Below are 16,971 nucleotides of genomic sequence, written 5' to 3' on the forward strand. Positions count from 1 at the left end.
GGGGAAAAGGTATAGGGAACAAAGCGTGCAACTCAAGAATCAAATGTCGGCCTATCTATCCATCTACACATCTTTTGTTTAGTGGGAGTCCATCTGGCATGCAACAGATTCTGTATGAAACACAGGAGAGGCAAGGGGAAAAGGTATAGGGACCAAAGCGTGCAACTCAAGAATCAAATGCCGGTCTATCTATCTATCTACACATATTTTTTTAGTGGGAGTCCATCTGACATGCAACAGATTCTGTATGAAACACGTGAGAGGCCAAGGGAAAAGGTATAGGGAACAAAACGTGCAACTCAAGAATCAAATGCCGGCCTATCTATCCATCTACACATCTTTTCTTTAGTGAGAGTCCATTTGACATGCAACAGATTCTGTATGAAACACGAGAGAGGCCATCGGAAAAGGTATAGGGAACAAAGCGTGCAACTCAATAATCAAATGTCGGTCTATCTATCCATCTACACATCTTTTCTTTAGTGGGAGTCCATCTGGCATGCAACAGAATCTGTATGAAACACGGGAAAGGCCAAGGGAAAAGGTATAGGGAACAAAACGTGCAACTCAAGAATCAAATGCCGGCCTATCTATCCATCTACACATCTTTTCTTTAGTGGGAATCCATCTGGCATGCAACACAGTGGGGAGAGAGAAAAGGTTGCAACTACTGTTTGCTTTAGAACTTTAGATCAAATCACGCAGAGCAAACACACGTTCGTGCAATGCTGGCTTGGAAGCTACAGTAGCAAGCAAGCTGCTTAATTGATTTCTTTATCAATAGCACACGTCGTTTCAGTAGCGCACTTTGCGTACGTGCAACTCCTGTTCGGAGAGAAAAGGTTGCAACGTCGTATCACTAGCACACTTTGCTTGGAGAGAAAAGGTTGCAACTCCTGTTTGCTTTAGAACGTTGGATCAAATCACGCAGAGCAAACAAACGTTCGTGCAAAGCTGGCTTGGAAGCTAGCAAGCAAGCTGCTTAATTGATTTCTTTATCAGTAGCACACGTCGTATCACTAGCACACTTTGCGTACGTGCACCTGACCTCGGTAAGCTTCCTCTGTAGCGTTTGGATCAATTGGATCACGATAGAACGTCTCGATGAGAACTCGCAAACTTGGCGATGGCAAACAGAAAATACTGATCGGAAGATTTTTTGGTTAGCCACAGGGGCATATCACTCATGGCTTTCTTTATTGCTTCTCAACGATCTGGTGTAGTAATCTAACCTACACGGCTAAGACCTCCAATCCTACTAGCTGATGGAAACCAACACGGACTCATATGTCGTGTTTAATTCTAATAACTCCAAATTTTCACTGTTAAGATGCTGTCAATGACAAGCAGCTAGCTAGCTTTATCAGAGTGATCGATTGATGGGAGGTAAAAAGCTGTGTAAAAAATTAGCTAGCATATGTGTTACTACGTACTACAGCATATGTGCCACTCTAGCTTTGTGTCTCACGCTAGCTTTGTGTCTCAATCACTCTAGCTTTGTGTCTCACTCTAGCTTTGTGTCTCAATCACTCTAGCTTTGTGTCTCACTCACAAAAATAACTAGACACGCCCCTCTGTGACTTATAGCTAGCTATGCCACTCTAGCTTTGTGTCTCACAAAAATAAAAGAAAGCTAGAGTTACATCAATTCAAACCGTTCATGACCGGTGCACTGCAAACTGAGGGAATTATATTAGTGTAGGATTAGATGCTGTGTTGTTCTCTCATGTCATGTGATAGAGCATGCATCTACCAGAATACAAAACGAGGAGTACTAATACGGAAGCTAGCTATAGAAATGGAGTATATATGTTGTTACCTGGAGGAGTTGTTGCTCCGGAGAGCGCACAAGTTGGATCCATGCTCGTTCCCATCAAGATTTGATTGCTGAACACACTGGTAGTGTTGTCCATGTCCAGAGAGCTTTTGTCAGGGATGTCCATGATTGTCGTCTTTGCTTGTCCTGCAAAATAAATATTCCACTCACTGCTAATCCAATGGTAGTATATCTGTGTCTGTCTCACACTTGTATAAGAGTATGATTTCTTTCTGAGAGCTGATCTGATCATACCATAGGATGATCAAGACTTGCTTTGATCGTTGTCAAATAAAGTGCTCATGATTTAGATGCAGTGGTGAAGTCCGCACAGTACCTACATATAGTTCTCTGAAATATACACCCGTTTCATGTGGCTTCAGTGTTTGGGCCTTTTGGGATTTAGAGCAGTGGTGATATTATTATGTACGCATGGTCTGAATTTCTTTGTTCAGTATGTAACTGGCTATTCCTTTTCAGTTACACCTGAACAAGTGTCAGAGATGTGCAAGAGTGTCAGCTCATCCTTTTAATCAGAAACATGTCCATTTTTCAGGAGTCAATATACATTGTTGGTCCCTTTACTAAATGCATTAATCTGCAGGTAGATGAACCAGACTGGTCTGAAAAAAGAGCAGATGCATTACGAAGCACCACTGACAATTACCAGGGCCAATGTACTCCTAGACTGGTCCCTTTTGTCTTTGAGAAGTAGGTCTTCCTAGCGCATGGCTGCTACTGCCGCATTGATCAGAAAATTAAGAGTACCTTCCCTTGTTTTGCTTGTTCAGTATACACTTGTGCCTTTTCATTTAGACGTATGGATTTTCAGTTAAACATCCGAACCAGCGACACGGCACGCGAGAGTAACGGACGGGGCAGTGTTATATTTGGCTAATGATTTTTCTTACGTATCCACCAGTTTTGCACGCAGCTCCCATCGGATGGCTGGGCAAGGAATTATTAGCGGCATATATAAGCATGTACCGCAGTTCTGCCATGCCATGAGGCACATCAGATGAGTCGGCTCACTCGTAAAGGTGGGAATGTTTTTCTCACCCGAGCAGAGCAGGAGGACCTGATGGGCTGAGTTGCTCGGTCGGCTGTACACTGCCCGAACAGATTTTCATCACGCTAAATGGGCTGCCACAGAAACGGGCTGGCTGAGGTGAAGAGAGGCCCGATCAAACAGCTTACTTCAAATTTTCCTCCAGAGTAGCTGCCCTCGAAATTGTGATCAATGAGCCCACGAAATTGCACAAATGGCCCAGGCGAGAATAGAATTGTGATCGGACGGCCAAGGATTGTGAGAATGCGAAATCAAACGGACTAAACTGCTCAATGCGTGAGACGGTGAGAGGGCTGGCAAGGAGCTCGGTTTTATAGTGTCCTAAATAAAACACTGGTCTACTGCAAGAGATACTTTAATTGAAACGGTTACACAAAGCTTTGATTGCAAAAGAAAAAGTTACACAAAGTTGGGAATTGACTAGAAATAACCGAATGGAAACACTATTAGTTTCTTTGCTTTGTTTTATTTTTTCAATGAAAGCACGATCATTTCTTAGTGGCTAAATCCAAAGCTATTTTCTAATATCCTTTTGACTCTTATTGGCGGTCAATTTGTCTTACAGATCAGGCCAATAAGCATATTTCCTTGCTGGATCCTTGCTCCTAGTTGGCTTCTTGAAGGAGATATCTCCAATGGCGTAGACTTTGCAGTTCAGACCTAAGGGTCTTGAAATTGAGGCAAGCAAAACGAAATAAGGAAGAGGGCAGGGGGGAAATCAAATCAAAGAAGGGAAGGGGAGAAGGGAGAAATTACTATGCTTGCTTGCTTGCTGCAACCTGGCGGATGAGTGGATCCAGTAGCCAGCAGATGCAGGGAGAGCAGGAGCAATGGAGGGAAAGGGCCAGAGCGCAGTGGCGGAGAGGCGGTGGTGGGTGGCAGCGCCGGTGGGATAATGGGTGCAGGTGGCACCTCTTACCAGACTCCCAGGCAAGGCAGCTCAGAGCGAGCTGGAAACCTAGGAGACGAAATTTTCCCTCCCATAGGCTGCGGGCTGGGCGGGTGGCTCACTTATCCCCTCCCAATCCCTAATTCTTTTTTAGTCGAACGACTCAAGGTGCACGACTGGTCCTTCGACTGCTCGATTCGGCGAACTAGTCTACACGAGATTTCTAGTCGACACCCAGAGTGTGACTCATAGACTAGTCTAGCCACTAGTCTCGACTAGTTGCTGTCTTGAGTAGTAGCTCAACCCGTAATCAATGCTCTGGCCAGATAACCAGCTACCTTCCCAGTGACATTGTCATGTTTCTTAGCCACACCAAGCGGTACAAGGTGTTCTACTGCAACACAACGGCATTCATGACATCACTCACTGTTCTGATCCTGTTTCTGGTCAGGGAGCTGTGCCGGAATGCAATTTGGCTCCATTCGCTGCAGTTCGCGATGTTGCTTGACCTGCTGGGACTTATGGGGGCCTATGCTGCTGGGAGATACAGGGAGGTCAGAACATCCGTTTACATTTGGGTATTACTTGTTGGCATCTTCACATATGTCACACTTAATGTAGTGTTCTTCCAGCATCTAGCGCCTGGATGGCTTCGAGAAATTTTCAGGGATATCCAGAGGTTCTGAGAGGATTCTATATAGCACAAATTTTCAGCAGAAGGCACAACATAAGAGATGATCCAGATGCTCCTCTCCATGACAAGGAGGAGGAACTGGAGCGGAACCATAGTTTCTTGCTGGTTGCAGCTACATTGGCAGCAGCAGTGACATATAGTGCAGGGCTAAGTCCACCAGGTGACTTCTGGCCTGACAACGAGGGTAGCCACATTGCCGTTGACCCGGTGCCTCGAGATCACTACCCCCACTGCTTCAAAGCATTCAGACGTTACTGGCTTTCAGTTGATGATCATGATTAAGTTCCACCTTACCCTCAGTTATGATAATTGCATGGTTAAGCACTAGATGTGGCATACAGTATTAAAGCCATTGATCATGTTTTAGTCGTTTATTGTTTCGGTTAAGGCTATAATTGCTAATGGTCGGTGCTGATAAGATAATTATGATATTTAATCTATTCAGTTAGAATTGAATGTTGAAGGAAATCCAAAAAATATTTCCCCAATCCGAAACACTAACCCTGGACGGCAAACCCAACTTGCAAATTCAAACCCCCAAAGTTTGAAGCCCAAAATGATGAAATTAAGATGAAGAGAAAGGGATTCGGGGCCTACCTACTGACGCTACGACGCCGCCGTCTCTCTTGATGGCCGGCGGGAAGAAATGGCTGGCGGCGCCGCCCTATCGGACGCGAATGTTGTGTGGCCCCGCGCCGCACACGTCGCCGGCGCGAACAGGCTTCCGATATCGCCATGTGCTCAACACGGCTAGCACCGTTCGGCAGAGGAGCGCGCGGCCTTGAGGCCAGGCACGCTGCTCCGACGAACGGGGCTGCCGCACCGCCATGGCCGGCGTGCTTAGGGTTTGACCCGGCGCTGGTATTGGTCGATAGGAGCCGTCGGCTCGATCCAACGTCGGAGACCGGCGCCCAGCTCCGAGCGGGCCTTTGGGCATTAACAGGCCGAATGTAGCCGTGGGCTACGGCCCAGGCTGTACTGGCCTGGCTAAAATAAAAACGCAAATCTTATATACGCACCTTATAGGCGGTCCCAGTTTTTAGAGGTGCTAAAAAAACTAGTTTTTAGAGAACCAGTTGTTGGCCGCCTCGCGAGCTGTCCCATCTAAGTTGCTCGCCATACTATCCCTCTTTGCAACAAGAGTTTTGTTTCAGAAATAATCGTGACTATTGCAACAAAGAGTTTTGTTTCAGAAACATCGATGACGTTGTCAAAAGCATCTCTCTGTATGGTTCCTCTTTGAAACAACAACATTGTTTCACAAACATCACTGACTATTGTAACAAGACCTTTGTTCAGAAAACATGCTTCACTGAAGAACACCATGCGCCGCAGGAGCATCGTGAGCCGTTGTCGTCGCAAGTACCTATTGTGACGCTCGCCATCAACCCCATCGGACCTCGCCGAGACGAGCCCCCACCTCCTTTCTGTGGGTCGTCCTCGTCGGATCCGGCTGGAATCCTCAATGTCGTCACCCTCCTAGCCGCACAAGTCGTCGCTCCTCACGGCTCTCGGATGTCCCCGCCACCCACCTGCGCGCCATCCTCGTCGGACCCGACGAAATTCCTCGCCTCCATTGTCCCCCGGTCAGATGAGTCACCGCTGCTGCAAAAAAAAAGGCACGTAGTTGTACATTTTCTTTTTTTGGAAATAATTGCTCAGTTGTGTACAGGGAGGTGGGTGAGGGGTTGCTCTTGTCCGTCTGATTAGCAGACGATCTAACGGATACGGAGCCGACGGACGCACCCACACGATCGCCGGTTGAAGGTATTTTCTAAATAATTTTTGGATAAGAAAAACTTGGTTTTCATAATACCCAAAAATTGAGTTGTTAGAAAAACAACTCCGAGACGTTTTTGTGCAAACGCATAATGAGGAAAGCATCAAAAGGTCATGCTTGATGTACGATAGGCTAAACCCTATCCAACAAAAAATTATACAACGCCAACTTATTACTTTCCTAACCCAACCGCAATTTTCCATACATCCGTGATTGATAAAAAAGATTGTAACATGGGTTTTGCCAAAAGTCCGCTAAAAGCTAATTTTATATATATATATATCAGCTGCTAACGCTTCCAAACAATCTCTAAGCATGGGTTGTTGTTCATTCTGCAAACAGGCGCACACCCCTGCTCAGCTATGTGCCTGCTCATTTTACATTTTTTTTCTTATGTTTAAACAAAAAAGAAGTGTGGCGAAAAGGTTCGAACTCACGGCCTCTTCATTGTGAGGAAACCGCAGTAACAAGTAGGCAGTTTTCCCCTTGTACAAACCTTTTTTTCCCTTTTTTCCTTTCTTCATGTTTGTCGAAGCCCTGGTTTTGGGAAGCTTCCCAAATCGGGTTTTCCCGGTTCGCTGGTCAGTTTTCGAGCAGTTTTATTCGGTTTTTCTTATCCCTTTTTTTTCCTTTTCTGTATTTTTTCATAAATGCATTCTTTTCAAATTCAAGGACTTTTTAAAAAATATATGAACTTTTTCAAATCCTCAAACATCTTCAAAATCGATGATTTTTTTTTCCTAAAACTGGGTTGAGCAGGTGATGCCATTGATCTACAACACAAATATGCAAAACATTAAGACATGTATTCATCAAGAGTAATTCAAATTAAACATTTTAATATGAATAATACTCCCACTAAAATCAACAACACTCCATTGATACTTAGTGATTCAAGATCCAAGACCAACATGTCAACTGTTCATGAATCTCAAATTTGAAAAAAAAAATGATTCATGAGCTCTCCCATGTGCGGGCGTCTGGTGCCCCTGTTTTCTTGTTTTCTTCTTTCTTTTTTTATGTCTTTAGTTTTTATTTTTTTTCTTACTTTGACAACTGTTCATGAATCTCAAACTTGAAAAAGATTGGTATTTAAAAAAGTTCTTAATTACAAAAAAGTTCATGATTTGGAAAATGTTAATGAATTAAAAAAGGGAGCTTCGTTGGATCAGCGCCCTGATAGCCATCGGATCTAACCACCGCGCTCGCGTGACCACCTCCTTACGTCCTGCAACAACACCTCAGTTTCGGAAACAGATTCCCCTGTCCGCAGGGGAACTAATCCTTCGGCGCAAAATCCACTGTCTCGTGAGCCATCCGATTCGATGAACCTCGTATTTCTGCAACAAGACACTTGTTGCAAAATCTCCACCTATATAATTTTCTGTAACAAGACGCTTGTTGCAAAAACTTCGCTCTCTCTAATTTCTTGCAACAAGACCCATATTGCAAAACTCTTTCTTCCCTAATTTTCTGAAGGAAATATGCCCTAGAGGCAATAATAAAGTTATTATTTATTTCCTTATATCATGATAAATGTTTATTATTCATGCTAGAATTGTATTAACCGGAAACATAATACATGTGTGAATACATAGACAAACAAAGTGTCACTAGTATGCCTCTACTTGACTAGCTCGTTGATCAAAGATGGTTATGTTTCCAAACCATAGACATGAGTTATCATTTGATTAACGGGATCACATCATTAGGAGAATGATGTGATTGACTTGACCCATTCCGTTAGCATAGCACTTGATTGTTTAGTTTGTTGCTATTGCTTTCTTCATGACTTATACATGTTCCTATGACTATGAGATTATGCAACTCCCGTTTATCGGAGGAACACTTTGTGTGCCACCAAACGTCACAACGTAACTGGGTGATTATAAAAGTGCTCTACAGGTGTCTCCGAAGGTACTTGTTGGGTTGGCGTATTTCGAGATTATGATTTGTCACTCCGATTGTCGGAGAGGTATCTCTGGGCCCTCTCGGTAATACACATCACTTAAGCCTTGCAAGCATTGCAACTAATGAGTTAGTTGCAGGATGATGTATTATGGAACGAGTAAAGAAACTTGCCGGCAACGAGATTGAACTAGGTATTGAGATACCGACGATCGAATCTCGGGCAAGTAACATACCGATGACAAAGGGAACAACGTATGTTGTTATGCGGTCTGACCGATAAAAGATCTTCGTAGAATATGTAGGAGCCAATATGAGCATCCAGGTTTCGCTATTGGTTATTGACCGGAGACGTGTCTCGGTCATGTCTACATTGTTCTCGAACCCGTAGGGTCCGCACGCTTAACGTTACGATGACAGTTTCATTATGAGTTTATATATTTTGATGTACCGAAGGTTGTTTGGAGTCCCGGATATGATCACGGAAATGACGAGAAGTCTCGAAATGGTCAAGACATAAAGATCGATATATTGGACGGCTATATTCGGACACCGGAAGTGTTTCGGGTGATTTCGGAGAAAACCGGAGTGCCGGAAGGGTTACCGGAACCCCCCGGGGAAGTATTGGGCCTTAGTGGGCCTGAGGGGAGAGAGAGGGCAGCAGCCCAGGAGGTGGCGCGCCCCCTCCCATGGGGAGTCTGAATTGGACTAGGGGAGGGGGGCGCGGCCCCTCTTTCCCTCTCCCTCTCCCCCTCTCTTTCCTTCCCCCTTCTCTCTTCCTAGTTGGACTAGGAAAGGGGAGTCCTACTCCTACTAGGAGGAGGACTCCCCCCTCCTTGGCGCGCCCCAAGGGCCGGCCGGCCTCTCCCCCTTGCTCCTTTATATACAGGGGCAGGGGGCACCTCTAGACACACAAGTTGATCTTCGTGATCATTCTCTTAGCCGTGTGCGGTGCCCCCCTCCACCATAATCCTTGATAATATTGTAGCGGTGCTTAGGCGAAGCCCTGCGACGGTAGAACATCAAGATCGTCACCACGCCGTCATGCTGTCGGAACTCTTCCCCGACACTTTGCTGGATCGGAGTTCGGGGATCGTCATCGAGCTAAACGTGTGCTAGAACTCGGAGGTGCCATAGTTTCGGTGCTTGATCGGTCGGGCCGTGAGGACGTACGACTACATCAACCGCGTTGTGCTAACGCTTCCGCTTCCGGTCTACGAGGGTACGTAGACAACACTCTCCCCTCTTGTTGCTATGCATCACCATGATCTTGCGTGTGCGTAGGAAATTTCTTGAAATTACTATGTTCCCCAACAGTGGCATCAGAGCCAAGTTTTATGCGTTGATGTTATATGCACGAGTAGAACACAAGTGAATTGTGGGCGATATAAGTCATACTGCTTAGCAGCATGTCATACTTTGGTTCGGCGGTATTGTTGGATGAAGCGGCTCGGACCGACATTACGCGTACGCTTACGCGAGACTGGTTCTACCGACGTGCTTTGCACACAGGTGGCTGGCGGGTGTCAGTTTCTCCAACTTTAGTTGAACCGAGTGTGGCTACGCCCGGTCCTTGCGAAGGTTAAAACAACACCAACTTGACAAACTATCGTTGTGGTTTTGATGTGTAGGTAAGAACAGTTCTTGCTAAGCCCGTAGCAGCCACGTAAAACTTGCAACAACAAAGTAGAGGACGTCTAACTTGTTTTTGCAAGGCATGTTGTGATGTGATATGGTCAAGGCATGATGCTATATTTTATTGTATGAGATGATCATGTTTTGTAACCGAGTTATCGGCAACTGGCAGGAGCCATATGGTTGTCGCTTTATTGTATGCAATGCAATTGCGCTGTAATGCTTTACTTTATCACTAAGCGGTAGCGATAGTCGTGGAAGCATAAGATTGGCGAAACGACAACGATGCTACGATGGTGATCAAGGTGTTGCGCCGGTGACGATGGTGATCATGACGGTGCTTCGAAGATGGAGATCACAAGCACAAGATGATGATGGCCATATCATATCACTTATATTGATTGCATGTGATGTTTATCTTTTATGCATCTTATCTTGCTTTGATTGACGGTAGCATTATAAGATGATCCCTCACTAAATGATCAAAGTATAAGTGTTCTCCCTGAGTATGCACCATTGCGAAGTTCTTCGTGCTGAGACACCACGTGATGATCAGGTGTGATAGGCTCTACGTTCAAATACAACGGGTACAAAACAGTTGCACACGCGGAATACTCAGGTTAAACTTGACGAGCCTAGCATATAACAGATATGGCCTCGGAACACGGAGACCAAAAGGTCGAGCGTGAATCATATAGTAGATATGATCAACATAGTGATGTTCACCATTAAAACTACTCCATCTCACGTGATGATCGGACATGGTTTAGTTGATTTGGATCACGTGATCACTTAGAGGATTAGAGGGATGTCTATCTAAGTGTGAGTTCTTAAGTAATATGATTAATTGAACTTTAATTTATCATGAACTTAGTCCTGGTAGTATTAGCATATCTATGTTGTAGATCAATAGCTCGCATTTAGCTCCCTTGTTTTATTTTTGATATGTTCCTAGAGAAAACTAAGTTGAAAGATGTTAGTAGCAATGATACGGATTGGATCCGTGATCTGAGGTTTATCCTCATTGCTGCACAGAAGAATTATGTCTTTGATGCATCGCTAGGTGACAGACCTATTGCAGGAGCAGATGCAGATGTTATGAACATTTGGCTAGCTCAATATGATGACTACTTGATAGTTTAGTGCACCTTGCTTAAACGGCTTAGAATCGGGACTTCAAAGATGTTTTGAACGTCATGGACCATATGAGATGTTCCAGGAGTTGAAGTCAATATTTCAAGCAAATACCCAAGTTGAGAGATATGAAGTCTCCAACAAGTTCTATAGCTAAAAGATGGAGGAGAATAGCTCAAGCAGTGAGCATGTGCTCAGATTGTCTGGGTACTACAATCGCTTGAATCAAGTGGGAGTTAATCTTCCAGATAAAATAGTGATTGACAGAATTCTCTAGTCACCATCACCAAGTTAGTAGAACTTCGTGATGAACTATGATATGCAAGGGATAACGGAAACGATTCCCAAGCTCTTCGTAATGCTGAAATCGACGAAGGTAGAAATCAAGAAAAATATCAAGTGTTGATGGTAGACAAGACCACTAGTTTCAAGAAAAGGGCAAAGGGAAGAAGGGGAACTTCAAGAAGAACGGCAAGCAAGTTGCTACTCAAGTGAAGAAGCCCAAGTCTGGTCCTAAGCCTGAGACTAAGTGCTTCTACTGCAAAGGGACTGGTCACTGGAAGCGGAACTGCCCCAAGTATTTGGCGGATAAGTAGGATGGCAAAGTGAACAAAGGTATATTTGATATACAGATTATTGATGTGTATTTTACTAGTGTTCGTAGCAACCCCTCGGTATTTGATACTGGTTCAGTTGCGAAGAGTAGTAACTCGAAACGGGAGTTGTAGAATGAACATAGACTAGTTAAGGGTGAAGTGACGATGTGTGTTGGAAGTGGTTCCAAAATTGATATGATCATCATCGCACACTCCCTATACTTTTGGGATTAGTGTTGAACCTAAATAAGTGTTATTTGGTGTTTGCGTTGGGCATGAATATGATTCGATCATGTTTATTGCAATACGGTTATTCATTTAAGTAAGAGAATAAATTGTTGTTTTGTTTACATGAATAAAACCTTATATGGTTACACACCCAATGAAAATGGTTCGTTGGATCTCGATCGTAGTGATACACATATTCATAATATTGAAACCAAAAGATGCAAAGTTAATAATGATGGTGCAATTTATTTGTGGCACTGCCGTTTAGGTCATATTGGTGTAAAGCGCATGAAGAAAATCCATGCTGATGGGCTTTTGGAATCACTTGATTATGAATCACTTGATGCTTGCGAACCATGCCTCATGGGCAAGATAACTAAGACTCCGTTCTCCAGAACAATGAAGCGAGCAACAGATTTGTTGGAAATCATACATACTGATGTATGTGGTCCGATGAATATTGAGGCTCGTGGCAGGTATCATTATTTTCTGATCTTCACAGATGATTTGAGCAGATATGAGTATATCTACTTGATGAAACACAAGTCTGAAACATTTGAAAAGTTCAAAGAATTTCAGAGTGAAGTGGAGAATCATCGTAACAAAAATGAAAGTTTCTACGATATGATCGCAGAAGTAAAATATTTGAGTTACGAGTTTGGCCTTCAGTTAAAAATAATGTGAAATAGTTTCACTACTCACGCCACCTGAAACACCACAGCATAATGGTGTGTCCGAACCTCATAACCATACTTTATTAGATATGGTGCGATCTATGATGTCTCTTACCGATCTACCACTATCGTTTTGGGGTTATGCATTAGAGACAGCTGCATTCACGTTAAATAGGGCACCATCTAAATCCGTTGAGACGACACCGTATGAACTATGGTTTGGCAAGAAACCTAAGCTGTCGTGTCTTAAAGTTTGAGGTTGCAATGCTTATGTGAAAAAGTTTCAACCTGATAAGCTCTAACCCAAATCGGAGAAGTGCGTCTTCATAGGATACCCAAAAGAAAATGTTGGGTACACCTTCTATCACAGATCCGAAGGCAATATATTCGTTGCTTTGAATGGATCCTTTCTAGAAAAGGAGTTTCTCTCGAAAGAAGTGAGTGGGAGGAAAGTAGAACTTGATGAGGTAACTGTACCTGCTCCCTTATTGGAAAGTAGTTCATCACAGAAATCTGTTCCTGTGACTACTACACCGATTAGTGAGGAAGCTAATGATGATGATCATGTAACTTCATATCAAGTTACTACCGAACCTGGTAGGTAAACCAGAGTGAGATCCGCACCAGAGTGGTACGGTAATCCTGTTCTGGAGGTCATGTTACTTGACCTTGACGAGCCTACGAACTATGAGGAAGCGATGATGAGCCCAGATTCCACGAAATGGCTTGAGGCCATGAAATCTGAGATGAGATCCATGTATGAGAACAAAGTATGGACTTTGATTGACTTGCCCAATGATCAGCGAGCCATTGAGATTAAATGGATCTTCAAGAGGAAGACGGACGCTGATAGTAGTGTTACTATCTACAAAGCTAGAATTGTCGCAAAAAGGTTTTCGACAAGTTCAAGGTGTTGATTACGATGAGAGTTTTTCACTCGTATCTATGCTTAAGTCTGTCCGAATCATGTTAGCAATTGCTGCATTTTATGAAATCTGGCAAATGGATAAACAAAACTGCATTCCTTAATGGATTTATTAAAGAAGAGTTGTATATGATGCACCAGAAGGTTTTGTCAATCCTAAAGGTACTAACAAAATATGCAAGCTCCAGCGATCCATCTATGGACTGGTGCAAGCATCTCGGAGTTGGAATATACGCTTTGATAAGTTGATCAAAGCATATAGTTTTATACAGACTTGCGGTGAAGCCTGTATTTATAAGAAAGTGAGTGGGAGAACTACAGCATTTCTGATAAGTATATGTGAAAGACATATTGTTGATCGGAGATAATGTAGAATTATTCTGCAAAGTATAAAGGAATGTTTGAAAGGAGTTTTTCAAAGAAAGACCTCGGTGAAGCTGCTTACATATTGAGCATCAAGATCTATAGAGATAGATCAAGACGCTTGATAAGTTTTTCAATGAGTACATACCTTGACAAGATTTTGAAGTAGTTCAAAATGGAACAGTCAAAGAAGGAGTTCTTGCCTGTGTTACAAAGGTGTGAAGTTGAGTGAGACTCAAAACCCGACCACGGCAGAAGATAGAGAGAGAATGAAAGTCATTCCCTATGCCTCAGCCATAGGTTCTATAAAGTATGCCATGTTGTGTACCAGACCTATTGTATACCCTGCACTGAGTTTGACAAGGGAGTACAATAGTGATCTAGGAGTAGATCACTGGACATTGGTCAAAATTATCCTTAGTGAAATAAGGATATGTTTCTAGATTATGGAGGTGACAAAAGGTTCGTCGTAAAGGGTTACGTCGATGCAAGTTTTGACACTGATCCAGATGACTCTAAGTCTCAATCTGGATACATATTAAAAGTGGGAGCAATTAGCTAGAGTAGCTCCATGCAGAGCATTGTTGACATAAAAATTTGCAAAATACTTACGGATCTGAATGTGGCAGACCCGTTGACTAAACTACTCTCACAAGCAAAACATGATCACACCTCAGTACTCTTTGGGTGTTAATCACATAGCGATGTGAACTAGATTATTGACTCTAGTAAACCCTTTGGGTGTTGGTCACATGTCGACGTGAACTATGGGTGTTAATCACATGGTGATGTGAACTATTGATGTTAAATCACATGGCGATGTGAACTAGATTATTGACTCTAATGCAAGTGAGGGACTGAAGGAAATATGCCCTCGAGGAAATAATAAAGTTATTATTTATTTCCTTATATCATGATAAATGTTTATTATTCATGCTAGAATTGTATTAACCGGAAACATAATACATGTGTGAATACATAGACAAACAGAGTGTCACTAGTATCCCTCTACTTGACTAGCTCGTTGATCAAAGATGGTTATGTTTCCAAACCATAGACATGAGTTGTCATTTGATTAATGGGATCACATCATTAGGAGAATGATGTGATTGACTTGACCCATTCCGTTAGCATAGCACTTGATCGTTTAGTTTGTTGCTATTGCTTTCTTCATGACTTATACATGTTCCTATGACTATGAGATTATGCAACTTCCGTTTACTGGAGGAACACTTTGTGTGCCACCAAACGTCACAACGTAACTGGGTGATTATAAAGGTGCTCTACAGGTGTCTCCGAAGGTACTTGTTGGGTTGGCGTATTTCGAGATTAGGATTTGTCACTCCGATTGTCGGAGAGGTATCTCTGGGCCCTCTCGGTAATACACATCACTTAACCCTTGCAAGCATTGCAACTAATGAGTTAGTTGCAGGATGATGTATTACGGAACGAGTAAAGAAACTTGCCGGTAATGAGATTGAACTAGGTATTGAGATACCGACGATCGAATCTCGGGCAAGTAACATACCGATGACAAAGGGAACAACGTATGTTGTTATGCGGTCTGACCGATAAAAGATCTTTGTAGAATATGTAGGAGCCAATATGAGCATCCAGGTTCCGCTATTGGTTATTGACCGGAGACGTGTCTCGGTCATGTCTACATTGTTCTCGAACCCGTAGGGTCCGCACGCTTAACGTTACGATGACAGTTTCATTATGAGTTTATATATTTTGATGTACCGAAGGTTGTTCGGAGTCCCGGATATGATCACGGACATGACGAGGAGTCTCGAAATGGTCAAGACATAAAGATCGATATATTGGACGGCTATATTTGGACACCGGAAGTGTTTCGGGTGATTTCGGAGAAAACCGGAGTGCCGGAAGGGTTACCGGAACCCCCCGAGGAAGTATTGGGCCTTAGTGGGCCTGAGGGGAGAGAGAGGGCAGCAGCCCAGGAGGTGGCGCGCCCGCTCCCATGGGGAGTCCGAATTGGACTAGGGAAGGGGGGGCGCGGCCCCTCTTTCCCTCTCCCTCTCCCTCTCCCTCTCTTTCCTTCCCCCTTCTCTCTTCCTAGTTGGACTAGGAAAGGGGAGTCCTACTCCTACTAGGAGGAGGACTCCCCCCTCCTTGGCGCGCCCCAAGGGCCGGCCGGCCTCTCCCCCTTGCTCCTTTATATACAGGGGCAGGGGGCACCTCTAGACACACAAGTTGATCTTCGTGATCATTCTCTTAGCCGTGTGCGGTGCCCCCCTCCACCATAATCCTTGATAATATTGTAGCGGTGCTTAGGCGAAGCCCTGCGACGGTAGAACATCAAGATCGTCACCACGCCGTCGTGCTGACGGAACTCTTCCCCGACACTTTGCTGGATCGGAGTCCGGGGATCGTCATCGAGCTGAACGTGTGCTAGAACTCGGAGGTGCCATAGTTTCGGTGCTTGATCGGTCGGGCCGTGAAGACGTACGACTACATCAACCGCGTTGTGCTAACGCTTCCGCTTCTGGTCTACGAGGGTACGTAGACAACACTCTGCCCTCTCGTTGCTATGCATCACCATGATCTTGCGTGTGCGTAGGAATTTTTTTTAAATTACTACGTTCCCCAACATTTTCTGCAACAGAATTCTTGTTACAAAAATTGCAACAACATCTACCGCTGCGGCTAATTTTCCGCAACAAGACTCATGTTTAAAAAATTGCAACAACATCTCCAAGCGCGTTCCGCACTACACAGTCGTCGTTCGCCACCGTTCCGCAACAACGGGTTGTTGCAGAAACTCGCCTCAAGACAGCGGTGAGGTTGATGTTGCAAGAGGCACAACAACCGTCTCGTTCTCGGCGCTCCGGCCACCGGTGCCCGTGTGAGCTGCGAGGCCATCCCAGGGCTGGGTGATGCTGCTACTAGAAGCTAACTTTGGGAGAGAGAGGGAGCTTGATTTTGAGAAGGAATATGTGTGCGGAGGAGAAAGATGCTGGAAAAGATAAGGTTGACAGGAAGATGAGATTGGTTAGTTTAATTGATCCAACGGCGCATCAAGCGGCGGATGCAGCGCCTTGATCAGTCAGTTGATGCTAATCTTTTCCCATTAAAAAATGTTCACTAATTTGAAAGATGTTCGGGATTTCATAAAATATTCGTGAATTCAAAAAATATTCATGAATTTTTGAAAAAGTGATCACAAAATTCAAAAGGTGCATGTAAATTTCAATTTTCATCCCCAAATTTCTAAAAGAGTTCATCCATGCAAAAAATAT

General features: G+C 43.9%; 1 protein-coding gene across 1 annotated transcript in view; it reads right to left on the reverse strand.

Annotated features, from left to right (window-relative positions):
- The window catches only part of LOC125509757 (uncharacterized), a 31,436-nt gene extending 26,466 nt beyond the window's left edge, over positions 1-4,970 (reverse strand). Inside the window, exons 1-3 of the mRNA XM_087526450.1 lie at positions 3,642-4,970; positions 3,449-3,553; positions 1,820-1,963 (exon numbers count right to left, since the gene is read on the reverse strand). The gene's annotated coding sequence lies outside the window, so the exon portion shown is untranslated. The remainder of the gene's footprint in view (positions 1-1,819; positions 1,964-3,448; positions 3,554-3,641) is intronic.
- Positions 4,971-16,971: the final 12,001 nt, after the last annotated feature.

This window comes from Triticum urartu, chromosome 5A, assembly GCF_056163025.1.
Source record: "Triticum urartu cultivar PI428250 chromosome 5A, HENAU_Tu73, whole genome shotgun sequence".
NCBI classification, from domain to species: domain Eukaryota; kingdom Viridiplantae; phylum Streptophyta; class Magnoliopsida; order Poales; family Poaceae; genus Triticum; species Triticum urartu.